Source organism: Cetorhinus maximus, chromosome 4, assembly GCF_964194155.1.
Source record: "Cetorhinus maximus chromosome 4, sCetMax3.hap1.1, whole genome shotgun sequence".
NCBI classification, from domain to species: domain Eukaryota; kingdom Metazoa; phylum Chordata; class Chondrichthyes; order Lamniformes; family Cetorhinidae; genus Cetorhinus; species Cetorhinus maximus.
The window spans coordinates 151718267-151732774 of NC_135882.1; the positions used below are offsets into that span (position 1 = coordinate 151718267).

At 43.1% G+C, this 14508-nt stretch overlaps 1 protein-coding gene across 2 annotated transcripts in view; it reads left to right on the forward strand.

Annotated features, from left to right (window-relative positions):
* The window catches only part of tsnare1 (T-SNARE Domain Containing 1), an 875956-nt gene that overhangs the window by 59254 nt on the left and 802194 nt on the right, over positions 1 to 14508 (forward strand). The window contains exon 1 of one of the 2 annotated variants that reach the window (XM_078540972.1): positions 53 to 72. The exons of the other annotated variant lie outside the window; for it this stretch is intronic. The gene's annotated coding sequence lies outside the window, so the exon portion shown is untranslated. Of the gene's footprint in view, positions 1 to 52; positions 73 to 14508 lie in introns of those variants that run through there. 2 annotated transcript variants of the gene reach the window in all.

Genomic DNA, 14508 nt, shown 5'->3' on the forward strand with positions numbered 1-14508 from the left:
AGGGTGCATTTCATTCTTAAGGCTGTGCCAAGTAACCATTGGACTGCTCTTCGTCAGTGATAATACATCTAGGTAACTTATTATTTACAATGTTAAAGAAAATGTCATCATCATAAAGAACATGCAAAGCGTATTTAACAGGGCTGGGGGGGTTGTGGGGGGAAGCAGAGGTGGAAATGGCTGTTTGTTTGTTTTTTTGGCACCCAGAGATCCAAGTGGAGAATGAGCAGAAAATGCTGAGTTTAATGATTTTAATTAGCTAAGCCACATGAATCAAAGAGTTGTAACATCAACTTCAACCTTGGAGGCTTGAGCACATAACCTCGGCTGACATTTCAACGTAATACTGAGGGAGAGCTGTTTAGTCAGAAGAGCTGTCTTTTGTTTGTTAAATTGAGGCCATGTTTGACTGCTCAGTTGGATGCAACCGATTCTGTGGCTGGATGCAAATGAGTCTGTCGCCTCCTTTTGACAGTACGTCTGACAATACAGCACTCCTCGCAAACGTTTTAGGTGACAGATTATCTAGTCGTTTATGACATTGGCTGTATATGGGACCATGCAGGATGCAAATTGCTGCTGTATTTGCCTATATAACTTAGCCTACACTTCAAAAATACTCCATTGGCTGTGAAGCATTGGGTATGTTCTGCAGTCATGAATGGCATTAAATAAATACACTTGTTCATTCATTCTTCAGACTAAACCACGTACTGGGAAATTGGAGTCACATCTAGGCAAGACTGGGTGGCATGTTTTCCCTGAAGGTTATGAGTGAACCATTTTGAACGTAGGAACAGAGGAAATAGGGGCAGGATTAGGCTGTTTGGCCTCTTGAGTCTGCTCTGCCATTCAACAAGATCATGGCTGATCTTCTAAATCAGTATCATTTTCCAGCGCTATTGCCCTATCCCTTGATGTCCTTAATATCTAGAAATCTATTGATCTCGACCTTGAATATACTCTGAGTCTCCACAGCCCTTTTTGGTAGAAAATTCCAAAGATTCACCATCCTTTGAGTGAAGAAATTCCTCCTTATCTCTGTCCTAAATGGCTGCCCCTTATTCTGAGACAGTGTCCCCTGGTTACATTTTGGGTTAAAACCATAAGACGTAGGAGCAGAAGTAGGCCATTCGAGTCTGCTTTGCCATTCAGTGAGATCATGGCTGATCTGATAATCCTCAACTCCACTTTCTTGCCTTTTCCCCATAACCCTTGATTGCCTTACTGATTAAAAATCTGTCTATCTCAGCTTTGAATATATTTAATGACCCAGCCTCTACAGTTGTCTGTGGTAAAGAATTCCACAGATTAACTACCCTCTGAGAGGAAAAATTCCTCCTCATCTCTGTTTTAAATGGGCGACCCCTTACCCTGAGATTATGCCCTCTTGTCCTAGACTCTCCCACAAGGGGAAACAACCTTGCAGCATCTACCCTGTCAAGCCCCCTAAGAATCTTCCCTATTTTCTAAGACTTCCCTATTTTTATACTCCATTCCCTTTGAAATAAAGGCCAACATTTCATTTGCCTTCCCTATTACCTGTTGAACTTGTATGGTAGCTTTTTGGGATTCATGCACAACGACTCCCAAATCCCTCTGTGGTGCAGCCTTCTGCAGTCTTTCTCCATTTAAATAATATTCAATTCCTCTATTCTTCCTGCCAAAGTGCATAACCTCACATTTTCCCACATTATATTCCATCTGCCAAGTTTTTGCCCACTCACTTAACCTGTCTATAGCCCTCTGCAGACTCCTTGTGTCATCCTCAGCACTTGCCTTCCCACCTATTTTTGTATCATCCGCAAATTTGGTGAAAATACATTCACTTCCCTCATCTAAGTTATTCATGTATATTGTCAATAATTGAGGCCCCAGCGCTGATCCCTGTGGCACTCCACTAGTTACAGGTTGCCGTCCTGAAAATGCCCCCCTTTCCCCAACACTCTGTCTTCTAATATTTAGCCAATCCATGCTAATATACTAGCCCCAACACAATTGGCTCTTATTTCATTAAGTAGCCTTATGTGTAGTACCTTATCGAACGCCTTTTGGAAATCCAAAAATCTGCTGGTTCCCCTTTATCTATCCTGCTTGTTACCTCCTCAAAGAATTCTAATAAATTTGTCAGGTATGATTTCCCCTTTATGAAGCCATGCTGACTCTGCTTGATTATATTATATATTTCTAAATGCTCTGATATTACATCCTTTATAATAGGTTCTAACATTTTCCCAATGACAGATGTTAAGCTAACTGGCCTATAGTTACCTGTTTTTTGTCTCCCTCCCTTTTTGAATAAGGGTGTTGCATTGGCAGTTTTCCAATCCTCTGGTTTTATGCTACTTTGGGAACGAGTCAGAAATTACGAGACTTACGTAAGTTTCAGAGCTTATAATGAGTTCTCATGCCACCATGGTTTTTGGGTTAGTCCTTAGAACCCTTAGACTACTGTGCTCTAGGCTAATAAGAGTGAGGAACACTTAAATATGGACAAGTTTCCTGTGTCTTTTGTATTGCATATCCTCATCCAAGATGCTGGGTACGGTCCCTTGTCCAAACTCATTTGGTTGCTGTTTTATAACCCATAAATGCTGGGGCATTTGGACGATGTGTCGCAGATTTTGTATTTTTTACCCTCATTCCCCCAGGCCCCTTCCTGGGGTTGTAGTTGCTTTAATGAAATGATCACCTCTGCCATGGCTGAAATCAAAAGCTTGCATGTGGAGGTTTGAAATCAGAAATTCATGTCCCTCCAAATTTAGAACATTCTTGAGTACTTTCTTTTAACGTTTCCAGCACTTTAGAATTTACTCAAATTCTACATTCCTAGCCAAAAATGGTTTCTGCTAAAATAATAAAAGGAAGTGTTACTACTGGCTACTGGCGTCAGAAGTCAAACGTAGCAAGTGTGACATAGGAGCCTACAAAAATGTAGCTGAATAATATATAAATAATAATGACTGTAGGCTAGATAGTGTACAGGGAGAGGTGAGTGAGCCCTCGGTGTCCTGACTTCCGGTTTCATCCGACTTCCAGCATTAGGTCCACACCAGCAGAGGTCTTCTGCCCGGGAGGATGCTAGGCAGGGGGATCCACTCATCCTGGTTGTACCCCTTGGAATAGGAGCCAAAGTCCTTGTTAGAACCATATGTACAAGAACTACATTTTATTTTAAAATTTTAAAGGACATTGCATTATTTGGACATTTGGGAGCTGACCTGGATTTTTTTTTTAAAAAAGATCATAAGTTCATTTTGACTGGAGCAAGCATGTCTTTTTCAAGAAATCACATGATGTCAGATAAATGACTGGCATGACATTTGTGGAGGAAAGCTATTTGTCTATTTGAGGTGTAGTGACTTTAATTGATAGAAAAAAAAATACTGTTTAAAAGGCAAAGGCCTGGTGATTTACTGGAAATCACCTGATGGAGGAGCTTTATGCTTTGAACTTGCTGTTTTGAACTCAGTTGAGAATGAACTGAGAAGGGGAAAAGCTGCCCAGCTCATGCTCTCCTTGCCTTGCTTGAAATAGTGTAGTTATCAGTATATCCATCTAGGAATCCTTATCTTGGGGGAACTTGTCTGTATTTGGAAACCCGAGAGGCTGAGGCAAGAACAATTGATTCAGCTCTCTTTTCCCCCTTGCTGAAGCTCCGTTGGTGAGAACTTCCATACATCTACTGGGACTAGAAACCCGTCCTTGCACGAGGGAGCACCAGATTGACAATGTCAAAACTCTTCGCACTTTATCCTTTTTATAATGTTTTCTTCTTCAACCGCCCACCTCTGCAGGGACCATATTTGTGTGCGTGTGTGCTCGAGGGAATTTTAAAAGGGATAGATAGTTACACTTCCAGATTAAAAATTGTATTAACCAGCTCTTGCAACTTGTTTTAAAAAAGAAGTTTCATTTTATGATGAATTAATCATTCCGGGTTTATTAAAAGAAGCCTGTTTAAATTCTCTCTTATTCTGGGTCTATCAGTGGCGAACATAAATAACTGGCCATTTTAGTGAGTGAATTAAACATTTAAATTAATGATGCAGCCTGTGGAGTAGTGGGGCTAGATAAACTGCACACTCCTCCCATCCCAGTTGTAATATCCTGAAGAAGCTGGGCGAGAGCCTAAGCCCGGAGCGCAGGCTGAAGGCAGATCCTGAGCCGGGAGCATGGGCTGGAGGAGAAGGAGGCACCAGAAGTCTCGTGAAGAGAGAGACAGAGCAAAACTGTAGCCAGGAGCTGGGCAGCAGAACAAGCCTGGTGAGTCACTGAGCTGAGGAGCTGAGGCCCTGAATAGGACAGAGGCCTGAGGATCAGCGGTGAATATCCTCCATAAATATTTGTTTCTTGTTTCCCTTGAAAGTTTATACAGTTTTGATGCTGGTAGAATAAATGAATTTGTATTTTTTCACCTTTATGCAGTCCTTAGTGTTTAGGTCACATTTACGCTTGTAACAATTAAATGATTTAGAAAGACATGCAAGTAATATGTTTCAATACAATTGACATTGGTGCTCTGGTGACTTGGATGAAACACTCTGAGAGATTATTGATCTCTCTGGTGCAAACTTCAACTCTTGTCATGCAGTGGATGGTAGTATTTTTTTAATGTGGATTCCTAATGTGGAGCTGAAGTAATGTCATCAAGCTGTTCAAGCAGCCAATCATGTTAAAGAATTTGCACAGTCAACTAGTAAATGAAAAGCACGAAGAATCAAATCATTTCAACATTTTAAGGGGTGAAATAACTATTCAAAGATATGAGGTTAAGGTAGAAGCTGACATATGAAGAAACTTTACTACAAAATTTATTAAAACCTAGCTTTTAAAACAATTGTAATTAATTGTAATGGAGATATATGAACATTCAACGAAGAAAATAATTTCTTTCAGGGGCAGAACTCTTTAGTAGTAGTTATTACTGAGATCACTGTTTTAAAAACCCAGTTATACCACCTTGAACAGGCTTAATGGGGCTTCTAACAACGACATGAGAACGGAACGGGGTAAGTTCTCGCCGAGTCAATTGATTTTGCAGGTTGCCGGCTGTGGTGTTGGGGAGAATGGTCCACAAGTTAGCTTGTGCCAGAGCAGTGAATGACGGACTGCAGCTTGCATGTTAATCTGCATTTGCACTAAATCCTGAAGTTTTGGTCCGATTCAGAGGGGTAATGACTGACAGTTCAACGTCAAAACCCTGTAAATTTCAGGCTGAAATAAAGACCATGACTTGTACTTCTAAAGCATTCCTCGGACATGTGGGTACATTAAGGAGGAAAAAAAGTGTCAGCTTGCAATGCACTTTACTTTTTTTCCAATGATAAGATAAAAGTTTACCTTAATAGAAACAGCCTTGTGATTCTCGCTCTTCCTTCCTTCCCCAGCAGAATTTAGTTGTAGGTTTCCTTTGTCTCCTGCCTGTTGCTAAAAGAGCTGGTGTTGGGAGTGTGTGGCTTTTATGAATCCTTCAGGCTCTCCACTAATGCTGCTATGGGTGGGCATAGTGCATGATCTCACTGATCATGGCTGAGCAACGTGCTGCACACAAGTACTTTCCAGGAGGGAGGAGAAGTTGGCAGGTAAATGGATTCAGTTCACTCTCGCCCACCTCCTAGTAGTAATTACAGTGCCACTGTCAGAAGCCTGCCCGTGTAGATTTTGGACCAGAAAGATGTAACAGTCTGAGGGAAGGAGTGGAAGGAAAGACAAACCAAGGGAGGAACACAAAAAGTGGCCAGGAATTGCAGTTCCCCTGCCCCACCGGTTTCTTTTTACAGATTGTAACTGTCAATATTGCAAACAGAACAAATTTTGTTCTCTCCCTGCCTGACTGACTTCATACAAAGGAACTCCTGAGCAGTTTCACATCAGATCAATTTCAGAAGAACTGAAACATCTGTATTTAAAGGGCGTCCATGTGAGAAACTAAGGCAGGGTAAAAGTAATCGGGCATACACAAGCGCTGGAGTGCGACCTGTTCTGGGATTACTAGGGTGATGTTCTAAGAGTAGCCTTGCAGCACAAGAGCATGATCTGGCATGTACATACATGTGCAGAGCAAAATTCCGGGGTGACCTGAGAACATGGATGTTCTGCAGCAATTTCTATTGATACACTGACATGTATGTGATGGGTCATCAGTGTTCTGTATTTGTATTATTTTTAAAACCACTTTTTAGTTGTAAATGATCAAATAATTTGGAGTTGACCAGAAGTGTGTTAGTGATAGAATCATAGAATGATAGAAGGAAGCCATTCCACCTATCGTGCCTGTACTAGCTCTTTGTAAGAACTAGTCAATTAATTCTGTTTCCCCTGTTCTTTCCTCATGGCCGTGCAATTTTTCCTTCAAGTATTTTGTCCAATTTCCTTTCTGGAAATTACTATTGAAGTTGCTTCCACCAGCTTTTAAAAAATGTAATAGCATGTCACCTCCAGTTCTTTTGCTAATTATCAACAATTATCTTAAATCTATGTCTGATGACAAATAAGTCTTGACAATTGGCCTGTGACAGCCCTGGGGATGGGTCCGGGAGTAAGACTGTGGGTTTGCTTGTCTGTTGAATTACATGCCTGGCTATTGTTTTTGTTTCAGCAGTGAGTGTTAGCACCTTCACTGTATTGAGCTGGGTGAGGAATTAATGAGCCAGTGCCAGGGAGCTAACTAACATCAGAGGGAATGCAAACATTAACCCTGGATGTCTCCCTGTGATCATGTCATCTGGATTGCACATGCATTGATTAAGCTCATTCATACTGTTGAGCACAGCGGTCCCTCTTAGTTAGCTAGTGCTTCTTCACTGCTGAAACCAAGGCCTGAATTTTCAGGATTGCTGGAGCTCGGACCCCCGCCATCTGAGAGGTCGGTGGGGAACACATCCTCGCTGACCCCGGTAGCCCCAATGCCATTTTACGCTCTAACGAGCATTGATTGGCATAAGGCAGGACTTCCGCTCCTCACTCGGGAGGTAGCCCTGCCTTGGAGAGCTGCTGGCCAATCAGATTGCTCTCCAGTCCCTCCAGGCACAGTGCTGCAGTGGTCGGAAGAGGCACTGCAGGGAGCTGCCTGGAACGAAGGGCAGGATATTTGGGTCGTCAGGTTGGTGGGGCGGGCGGGCCCAGGAGCAGCTGGGAAATGGCCTGCCCCCCTGCGATCGGCCCCCAAGCGCGGTTTCACGCTGGCTGGCCAGCCAATTAATGGTCAGCAAGCGTGAAAGGCGCGCTGAGATGCTCAGCACTGGCGGGGTAGTGGCAGGAGGAGGGCAAGTGCTGAAGTTGGCGCAAGCACAGGTGAGTGCTCAATGAAAGCTCCCTGAAGGAAGAGAGCTGGCTTGGGGAGCTGAAGTATTTCAAAACAATGAATAAGGTTTTTAAAACTCCAGAAAAAATTGTCCACAGAGTGAGTGAATTCACCTATAACATGTGGATTTGAAAAACTCTGCCCAAAAATGTTTGCTTTTTCTATTTCATTACAAAAACCTCATTCCGCCTATGGATGAGGTTTCCTTAAAAATACAAAGGCCGCCTGGCTGATTCGCCCGCCCGCCGACCGTAACATTGGACGGGCAGTGAAAAATACAGGTCAATGAATTAATTAATGGCCTGAATAGGTCTCTTAATTGTCGACGGGCACCTGCTGACTGAAATATCGCGCACTAATTCACACTCAGGTGCGTTGGATGTGTGCCTTCATGCCGAGCGGTAAATCCTGCCCTAAGTCCTGGCACTTGGAGGACAGGTAGGTGATGAGTCATTGGGCCGGGAGGGTAGGTAACATGTAGGGGATCGCTAAGTCGGGGGGGGTGGGGTGCGATTGGGGTCTCAGGGGAAAAGGCCAGGTTAGTGGGGGGGGAAGAGGGGGGCTGGGGGTCACCGGGCCCTAAGAGGGGAGCACCTCCAGTCAGAAGGGGCCCTCCTGATGGTGGTGTCCCTCCGACCCCCAGCCTTCCCGCCCAAGATTGAACTCAGTTTATTTCCAGCCTTCCCCCAACCCACCTTCCCCCACTCACCCCACAGCTGTCAGCCGCCTGCAGCCTGAAAATTGGGGCTGGGTGGCCACTTGAGTGCTTTAAATGGGGCATGGGCAGGCTTCCCATCCGAGACCCTGCCCGCCCCGCTGTAAAATCGCTACAGGGTCGGAGTGGGTGGGAACCCAGAGGGAACCCTGTCCATGCAATTTCACACTCCGCTCCCCTCCCCCCTCCGCCGCCTTATAACCTGGCCCAAAAGTGAAAACACTGGGAAAGCTCAAAGGCAAGGGGGACACAGAGAAAGGAACAGGCACAAGGAGAGTATTTGGGGGAAAAAATTTGCTATCAAAGCAAACAGCCAAAGCTCTTAATTAAATAAAAAGGAGCGGTGAAGTAGATAGAACCATAGAACACTACAGCACAGAAAACAGGCCATTCGGCCCTTCTAGTCTGTGCCGAAATATTATTCCGCTAGTCCCATTGACCTGCACCTAGTCCATAACCCTCCAGACCTCTCCCATCCATGTATCTATCCAATTTATTCTTAAAACTTAAGAGTGAGCCCGCATTTACCACGTCAGATGGTAGCTCGTTCCACACTCTCACCACTCTCTGAGTGAAGAAGTTCCCCCTAATGTTCCCCCTAAACCTTTCCCCTTTCACCCTAAAGCCATGTCCTCTCGTGTTTATTTCTCCTAATCTAAGTGGAAAGAGACTAATCGCATTTACTCTGTCTATACCCCTCACAATTTTGTAAACTTCTATCAAATCTCCCCTCATTCTTCTACGCTCCAAGGAATAAAGTCCTAACCTGTTTAATCTTTCCCTGTAACTCAACTCCTTAAGACCCGGCAACATCCTAGTAAATCTTCTCTGCACTCTCTCAATCTTACTGATATCCTTCCTGTGGTTAGGCGACCAGATTGTGATTCTGTTATGCACAGATATAGGATAGACCATAATAAGTACCAAGAAAAAGACAGACTTGTTCAAAGAATACTTAGGGCAAAATTTTTACCACGGTGGGCAGGCGCGCACCTGACCCGCGTAAAATGACGCTCATTGACGCCAGGCGAGTGTCCTGACGTCAACGCGTTGCCTGGCATTTCGGTCGGCAGGTGCATGCTGAAATTGGTAGCGCGCCCGCTGACAATTAAAAGGCCTGTTAAGGCCATTAAAGTCTCGATTAACTGACATTTTTCGCTGCCCATCCAACCTTATGGCAGGCGAAAGGGCCAAGCGGCTTTTGTACTTTTTAGAAAACTTCATCCACAGGTGTGGTGAGGTTTCCTAAAGCAAATAAAAATAAACTAAAAATTTTGAAATTTAATTAATAGCATGTCCCTGTTCATGGGCACACTGTGGGCAACAGTCACCCAGCACTGATTTCCTGTGAATTGGCCAATTATTGGTCAGAGGGTGGGCTTGCTAAACAATTAAGAACAGTCTCTCTAAGAGGGTGAATAGGAGGCTTTTCAGCTTGGAAGATGAAGCTTGCAGTTCAGGCCTCCAACTTCTAAACTGTTGAATTTGAAAAACGCCCTTTGCAGCTGGACCACTATTTGTAGAGAGGGATCAGGCGGGTCACAGCTGTGACCAAGCGGTGAGGGGGACCTCGAATCCTGCCTGGAGTGCTTGCCATCTCCCACTGTTTGCTGCTGGGAGGTCATTTCCAGGCAGTTGGCCTAGTCCCTGATGCCTCAATTTGGGGGATTGTGGTGGGGGAGTGGGGGTGGTGGCTTCAGGCTGAATGGAAACAGTCTCTGACGATAGGCCTCAATATACCCTTAACTGATCTTAAGTGCCTACCTGCTGCTTGTGAATTTCTGCACCACTCTCCCACTTCCAATCTCTCTCCAATCTCAGGTGAAAATCCTAATCAAAGTGACTGAGCACTTACAGTTAGCAGTTAATAAAAATAAGTTGGCTTGAATTTTTGATCAGTAGCTTATGGCTGCTTAATTTGTTCATTTTTTTTGTTCTGGAGCTTGCTAGCATTCTGGTTAAGGAGGGGGTTCTTATACATGTTGCCCATCTGGACTTCCAGTAGCCATTTGGTAAGGTTCCACACAAGAGATACAAACATATATACGAAATAAGAGCAGAAGCAGGACATCCGGCCCCTTGAGCCTGCTCTGCAATTCAATAAGGTCATGACTGATCTGTTTGTGTTTTGAGTTCCACATTCCTATCGACCCCTGATAACCTTCCATTCCCTTGTCTAACAAGAATCTATCTTCCTCTGCATTAAAAATATTCAATGACCACGTTTCCACTGCCTTCTGAGGCAGAGAGTTCCAATGCCGCACAGCCATCTGAGAGAGAAAATTTCTCCTCAACTCTGTCCTTTAAGGGTAACCTCTAATTTTAAAACTGTGCCCCCAAGCCCTGGACTCACCCACAAGAGGAAATATCCTTTCCACATCCACCTTGTCGAGACGTTCAGGATCTCATATACTTCAATCAAATCACTCCTCACTCTTCTAAACTCCAGTGGAAACAAGCCCAGCCTGTGCAACCTTTCCTCATAAGACAACCTGCTCATTTCAGGTTCAATCTAGTAAACCTCTTCTGAACTGCCTCCAACACATTTACATCCTTCCTTAAATAAGGAGACCACAATTGTACACAATATTTGAGATGTGGTCTCACCCATGCCATGTATACCTGAAGCATAACATCCTTTTATAATATAAAATAAAAATAGAAAATGCTGAAGAAACTCAGCGGGTTTGACGGCATCTGTGGAGAGAGAAATAGAGTTACAATGTTTTGAGTCTCTATGACTTCTTCAGAGCTTTACTTTTATCCTTACTTTTGTATTCAATTCCTCTTGTAATTAAGGATAGAATTCCATGAGCCTTCTTGATTACATGCTGTGCCCGCATACTAGTCCTTTGTGACTCATGCACTAGAACACCTAGATCTGCACCTCGGAATTCTGCAGCTGTTTTCCGTTTAAGTAATACTCTGCTTTTTTATTCTTGCTGCCAAAGTGAACAACTTCACATTTTCCCACATTTTACTCCATCTGCCAGATTTTTGCCCACTCACCCAACTTATCTATATCCGTCTGCAACCTCCTTATGTCTTCTTCACAACTTGCTTTCCTATCTATCTTTGTGTCATCGACAAATTTAGCTACCATACCTTGGGTCCCTTCAATTTATATAAATTGTAAGAAGTTGAGGCCCCAGCACAGGCCCCTTCGGGACTGCGCTCATCACATCCTGCCAATCAGACAAAGACCCATTTATGCATGCCCTGTTTTGTGCCAGCCAGCTAATCTTCTATCCATGTTAATATGTTATCACCTGCACCATGAGCTTTTATTTTCCGCAGTAACTTTTGAAGTGGCATCTTTTCAAATGCCCTCCGGACATCTAAGTACAGTACATCTACAGGTTCCCCTTTATCCACAGTGCATATCACACCTTCAAAAAAAACTCCAATAAATTGGTTTAACATGATTTCCCTTTCACAAAACCATGCTGACTCTTCCCGATTACCTTGAGTTTCTCTAAGTATCCAGCCATAACCTCTTTAATGATCGATTCTTACACCTTCCCCATGGCAGATGTCACACTAACTAGCCTTTAGTTTTCTGTTTTCAGCCTCCCTCCCTTCTTAAATAGAGGGGTTATATTTGCTCCTTAACTCTTGGGAATTTTAGAAAATTAACACCAGTTCATCTACTACTTCCATGAGTCACCTCAAGACCTGGAGATTTGTCAGCCCGCAGCTCCATCTGTTTGCTGAGTACTGTTCCCTAGTGGTTGTAATTTCACCAAGTTGCCCTCTCCCTTCCACCTCCTGATTTACAGCCTTCACTGGAATGCTTTTGTATCCTCTATAGTGAAGACAGGTTATTAACAAAAGTTGTGACCCTCCTATTCTACAGAACCTTTGCCAGACCACAGCTGTGGTATTGCATTGGAGGAAGTATATCCCAGATTATGTAGAATTCATAGTGCAGTTGAAGGCCATACACCCCAACTGGTCAGTGCCAGTGTTTATGCTCGACACTCATATTCTCTTGCCCTCTATCATCTAACTCTATCAACAGATTCTTCTATCACTTTCTCCCTCATGTTTATCTAACTTCCTTTTGGATGCATCTATGCTATTTGCCTCAATCACTGTAGTGGTAGCAAGTTCTACATTCTAACCATTCTTTTGGGTAGGGAAGTTTCTTCAAAATTCCTTATTGGTGACCATCTTATACTCATGAGCCTAGTTTTTGGACTCCCACACAGGTGAAAGCATCTCTATGTCTACCTATCAAGCCCTTCTATAATTTTCTAGCACTCTTTGGTCACCGCATACTTCTCTTTTCTCGTCAAAAGCATCCCTTCTTGACTTTTGTCCCCTTGTAGATCTGGCATCATCCTTGTAAATCTTGTTTGCACTTTCCTTGGGGCCTCTATATTCTTTGTCATATGGAGACCAGAACTCCAAGTGCAACCTATTCAAAGTCGAATATATGTTAAACATAACTTCTCTGCTTTTCAATTCTATTCCGCTGGTCCTTATTTGCATTTTTTTTCTAGCCTTGTTAACAAGTATAACTTTTAATGAATTTTGAATCAGTACTCCTACTTTAATGTATTTAAGTGCATTAATAACTTAATACCATACTTTGCTCCTCTACACCTAAAAGGCTTTTATTTTCCAAGGAGTATCTTATCTCCTTTATTCGTACTAACAAAATGTATTACCTCACATTTGTATATATTGAAACTTATTTGCCTTTTTAATGCACACTTTGCAAGTTTATTAACATTTTCAGATTTGCCAGAATGATTCTATGATCTGGCTTGAGGAATTATATGGATAGATTTCACAAACTTGGTTGGCACTCTCTTGAGTTGAAAAGCTTGAAGGCTGATCCAATGGAGGGTATTTAAAATGATCAAGCAATTCAGTAAGGTAGACACACACACATTTCCTGCAGTGGGGGAATCCAGAACAAGAAGGCATAATCTTCAAATTAGAACTAGGCATTTAGAAGTGCAACCAAGAAGTGTTTTTTTTAATGCAAAGGGTCGTCGAAATCCCACTTCCACCCTCCAGCAACAACCTCCCACCCACCCCCGCCAACCATCACCCAGTGCCCCCCAATCCTCTGCCACTTTGAACCAAGCAGAAGCTCAATAAACTACCCACTTAGATAATTTTAATGACAGATGGCTGATCTAACAAAGACCTTTTAATGGAGGACAGCAGAAGTTTCTGTTTAATGGCAGTATCCAGCTGGTCATAAGTAGAATGTTTGTGTTTGTTGCATTAGTAACTGTCTGGCAAAAGTAAGAGCAATAGATTGCGAGACAGCCACATGGCTGTATCTGATTTGCAATGGGCATTAGATGTGGTCCACATAGACAGAGACTGGAAAGTCTAGAGTGTACTGGTTGGCAACCTCAAGTGGAGAAGGCTCACAGAATAGCTGATTCTGCACACATTATACACGAGCTTTGGAGAAGATGGACATTTAAAAACTCATTCATGGAAGTAGAATCATTTAAAAGATCAAATCTTCTTTCTTATGGTGTAATTCCTTCATCCTGTTTTGTGCTAATCAGCTTGATGACAGTCCAGGAACTAGATTTTTTTTCCTGCCATTTTACACCTGAAGAAATTGAGCATTCTCTTCACTTTTAACATCTAAAAGCAATTCCAGAATATCCTTCAATGGAGAGAAAAATCGGGCAGTGTGTAAAACTTATTTTGCACCTGACCCGTCCTTTTTCAACCAGGTTTGTTTAAAATGGCTTTTTGTATTTAATGCAGTGCTGCAACATTTATTGTTACAATTATGAGGTTTATAAGATTGTTGTGTTTTGGGACTGCCTTTAAGGTAAAATTAAGGGAGTCATGTGAGGGGTGGGGGGCCATGTCTTGTACTGAAGACTGCCAAATAACCGACCTGGGGTACCTGGCTGTTAAAGATCAAAGGGAGGCAGGCCCAGGTTATGTTGCCAGAAAAAAAGTGTTAGGTGACACTTGGAGACAATAGTAGCAGCATTTGTGGTTTATAGTGGTTAGACTGCTAGTCCCCAAAGTCCCAGGAAGATGTTGCGAATATTAGGTTGCAAACAGCTGTGCTTTAAACAGTCCACTTACTTCCAAGATAAGAGAATTAGGGTCTCGAGGATAGCTGATCAGCATTTCTACCTGGATGCAAAGCCCATGTAACCCACATAGCCATGGAGATGGGATTTTACAGGGGAAACATTTCTAAGAAAATCCTGAAAACTCTCAGACTCAGACAATCTGCCATTCCTGGGAGAGAAGGAGCAGCGAGAGGCCAAAAGTCTCTTTGGGTCATGTGCAGAAATGTGATGGGAGCTTGCACTTGGATTGGAAGGACCAAGTTCATAAAGAGTTAAAACAATGCTGGAAGATTCTCCTCACTCATACTAGAGGGAGAATCACCAGGAAAAACCCTTACTTTGGGGTTGAAAGTTATCTGGCTGGGAAAAGAACAGAAGTGTAAACCCTTGGGAACTAAGAGCTATTTTGGACTGGGTCC